Here is a 4,907-nt window from a genome sequence, read left to right on the forward strand (position 1 = left end):
ACGATTAGGATTATGATTATGATTAGTATTACATTTAAAATTAGCAACATTAGGAATGGAAATGGTAATGATAACGGTAATGATATTGGTAATGGTAACCGTAATGGTAGTGGTAATGGTAGTGGTAATGGTAATTGTAATGGTAATGGTAATGATAACGACAACAGTAATGATTATAGTAATGATTGGTATTGGTGTCGGTATTTGTGTAGGTATTTATATCAGTTCGTATTGGTAATGGTAATGGTAACGATAATGGCGATAGTAATTGTAATGGTAACAGTAATGGTAACGATGTATTCGCCTTTTGTATACGGAAATTAAACCTTCGGTATTTAGCTTTTTTCACCTATTTTGGCTTAATTCGTTACTTAAATGGACTAGAGTTTTTTTACATTGTATTGCACATCAACCATTGATCTGACCATTCTAAGAACTTTTTAAAAAAAAAAAATTATGATGAATACCCGTGCAACGCACGGGTGAAGTACTAGTAAATTACAAACAAGAACGATATTTTCTTCCAAAGGATAAAATATTGTGCTGTATTGTTTTTTTGATTAAAATCTCACAAGAATTTATGTGGGTTGCATTTTGCCATGATATATATAATTTGTGAGTGCACCTTGCTAATTTTAAAATTATATGGTGCAAAAGTCAATAGTGTCGATTTTAGGTGCAAAGCGCAATTCACTGGGCTATAAGGTGATAAAATATAGTGAGTTCCAATATAACAAATGCCAAAAAATAACTAAGAAGCAAGTAAATATCATCTAAAAATTTGATAATGATGATGATTCAAAATTGTAATTATAGAAAGGAAAAGATACAAAAATAACATGGTCAAGATTGGAAAAATATATGCAATGATTTATCTATTTTACTATTAATAAGTAAATAATTTTTTATTATATTTAATTCAAAATAACTATCAATGTCACCAAATGTTACTCTAATAAGTACAATATAAGTACAATAAATAAACAAAAATAGATAAAATAAAAATAAGTTAATAGGACACGTGCAACGCAAGCGCACCTTTCTAGTATGTTAAAAAACCGGTAATCCTATCTTACTGTTACACATATTGTCTTTATATTGCCACGGATAGGATGAAGCGATCGATAGTATATACCTAGTACCGTATCAAAAGTATTTACAAGCATATTATACAAATAGAACCACATAGCTAGGTTAAGAGCCAACACAATCCAAATCCCATCCATATGAACTCTTCCCGATTCCCATAATCGATTCCAACCTCACTCTCCAAATCGAGCATACCTACAAATATTCAACACCTATATGTGTATTTGAGGACTCAATGAAAATCTTGAAGTAATCTGGAAGTAAAATTAATTAGTTAATCATAGTATAATTAGAAGTCAATATGATTGAGTCCAACATTCGTTATTGTTAATTACGGATGAGAATAAGTAGAGGAAAAGAATTCAACGGAAATTTAGTGAGCTTTCTAAATTGGGAAGTTTCCCCATTTGGTAGGTCCTAAATTAGGGTTTCCAATTTCGGAAATTGGAAAATTGCAGAGTGGTACTCGTATTGACGAGAAGTTTGCAGAGGGAGCCTCTCTCTCCCTCAATAAGCTATCCACCTTACAACCGAAATCCTACCTCCGCCACCAGCCGCCCCGCCGCCACCAGTCGCCATCGCATCGATATCTTCTTTTTCCCCTCCTTTTTCTTCACTGTACTTAGCCTATCACTTATCTAGTGCTGCGTGGATAGTTGATTGAATATACGATATGAAACCTAAGAGTAGGAAGAGTCTTATGCCGCCATCGGTGCCGCCAGGGTCATTCAACGCGCCGCCACAAGCTGGTGCTGAGAGAAAGCAATCCTTAAAATCTGCTCTCGGTTTTCTGCGCAGTGTAGCGAGAAAATTCGCCATAAATCAACTAGTGATTGGATGGATGAGAAATGTTGACTGAAGCTTCATGACTCATGGATCTACAATCCCTCAAAACAAATTATCCATCCAGTAAATAGTTAATGGAGCAGGTCTGAAATTTCAGATCAGAAAACTGTTTTGATCCGCTGCACCACCGCTTCTTGTTGCATTCGTAGGAGTGGGAAGAGCAGCTATCCATCTTCTCGAGTCTTCGTTTGATTTACGCTTCAAGGGTAAGAGCTCATTTTCCCTAATTAATATAAATTAATTAATTTATATTAATTGAGATTAGTGTATGTTATTTAATTATCAAATCACATGAATCTATATGTTTGATTATGTGTTTAGTGAATCGTTCGTTGAGCATGTTTATTATTTGATTTAATCTTGTGAGCATGCTATGATGATTTAATTTATGTTATTGAAATTAATTATATATGCGAGCATGTTTGTCGGTGATTGGAAGCGAAAAGGTACGCAATTAATTGTAATTGATGTGTACGTGTTTATTTATATAAATTAGTTTGTATAAATATAATAAAATATTTTCCGTTGCATTTACGAGATTGATTCCCAAAACGAACGTGGTGTCTCTTGGTACTGATTCCATATCTCGACTTCATGAAGAGGTCTACCGTGATTTTCAACTTGGCGATCTCCTTTGTTTTAACTCTATAGCATGGGATGAATGAAATGAGGACTTAGTTGATCTAGGATGATCAACCAACTCTCGCTTGTAATACTTGAATACTTGAAATGACCTCGTCTTGGTCGATTGAACTGAGGTTGGTGGAAGCAAGAAATTATGACCCCATAACTATAAAGAGCTAGAAACCAATATTATGACCCTATGAAAATTACAAGAATCCACTTTTAAAATCCCAAAATTTATGTAGAATACTGAAAGAGAATTAACTGTTAAAATATTCAAATATTCATTAAAATTCACTGTAGCACCCCCTTCAAGAAGGGCGATAAATCGAACCGGTTTATCGGAATATTCATTAAACTAGCGGAAGCAAAGGATCACTTTGCATTTTTTTTCTTTTCGAAAACTTTCTTAGGTGACTTTAGCCGAATAAAGGTTCCGTTTGGAAATAAGTTTCAAGGGTAGGTTTTTCGTTCTAGTGCTACAGTATCACTATCGGTTTTCGGTTCGAGAAGAAATCAGAGTTTGGAAAGGTTATTTTGGTGAAAAATTCGGAAATCACTAATGGAGACATGAAAATAGCAAAATTACGAAACTTACTATATTATAATAGGGGTTAAGTACGATTCATAGCGGTAATGAGTTTAAAAGGTACGGAAATAAAGTATTTAGGTTCAATATTATATCACCAAAAGAAAATAACCAAAAGACTTTAGCATCGTTCATAGGTCCTCGTACAACTTCCAACCAAAAACCCTGCAAGACCTCGATCCGCTACTCGACCCATCCCGATTGAGAATTACTAACACTACTACCTGCAATTAAAAGACATCTATATGAGCTATAAGCTCAGTAAGAAATCCGAGTAGATATCGAACTTTGAAAATACGTTATACCTAATATATAATATTATATACCCATTCTTACCCACGTTCCAACAACACGAGACAATCGGTAAAATCACACAACTCACGAAAACACATCATTCGCACATAATCACGTACTTATGCAAAATGACAAAAATGCCCTTTTTATGAAAATCATGAAAAACACATTTTTCGTTTTATCGGATCCGTGAAAGATGATTTTCTGTACCTGAGCAATAAACCTGTTACGAGCCCGTTTTCACTAAGTGGAATCAAACCACAACACACATCATCCTAGTTGGATATCGGCCCTCTATATCCGAATTGTTTATTACCCGATATTCCATTAATCTTTCAATTTAAAAACCATTTAATGCAACTTTTCGAAATCATGCTTATGACCCACACATAACATCACAAATATCAATCAAGTGCCACAAAATCACACAAATATCACAATTTACCACATATTTATAATTTGGGCAAAAATCCCCAAATTCACACACATAAACACACAACCACACATGACACACACCACATGCACAATCAGCACACACACACTCACACATATTCAGCACACACACATGCAGCCAACACATTAAACATCACCATTTAATATTAAATCATGCTTGCAAAGCAAGCACCCCTTTTTCACCTTTCATTAAATGAACCTATTACCACATCTAGGTAATAATAAATTCCAGCAGTAATAAACACATCCATGCAGCCATTTAAGGTATAAAGTCTCAACTCTCATCATTCATAGGTATTAAATCAAAGACATTAAAATAAAGGGATAATTAGTGAAAACCCCCAAGTCTTTTACTTATATTATGCTTTACTTATATTATGCTGGATTCAGTCCCTTTTGTATTATTAGTCATACCCCCCTCACTTGTCATTTAAAATTAATATTTTAATAAAATCTTATACGATAAGACTATTTTACCCCAAAAATATAATTTATTTATATTATTTCAGATTTATTATTTTTCAAATTGCCAAACCCTATCACGTTCAATTGTATTTCTTCTTCTTCTCTCCCTTTTCTCTCTACGCAGCCTTCTCTCCCCTTTCATCTCAGCCCCGTCGCCGAGATCTCCCCCTTCCACCTCAGATCTGATGCCGCCAAGTTCTCCCTTCTCCCACTGCTCGCCGCCGCCTCTTTACTGACGAAGTCGTTGAGCCGCTCCGCCGAGGAACTAATCAGACTGTCCAAAATAAGTGTATGAGCGGATGAGAAATTTCATTGTCGCCATCTCCGACCGACGCCGCCAGAAGCCGCTTCTCGAAACCGTGATGGTGAAAAATTCACTCAATCTACCCAGCACTCCGATGACGAAACATTCTAAAAAAAATCTCGTCTTCACCGCCGGATCTGGAGATCTCGGTGCTGTTGTCGTTGCCATCGTTGCTATAATTTTCGATACAGTGGTATAAGACAAGAACAAAAACGCATAAATCCCTATCTATCTCTACCCATC

This window comes from Erythranthe guttata, chromosome 11, assembly GCF_056151865.1.
Source record: "Erythranthe guttata isolate IM_541 chromosome 11, IM_541, whole genome shotgun sequence".
NCBI classification, from domain to species: Eukaryota; Viridiplantae; Streptophyta; class Magnoliopsida; order Lamiales; family Phrymaceae; genus Erythranthe; species Erythranthe guttata.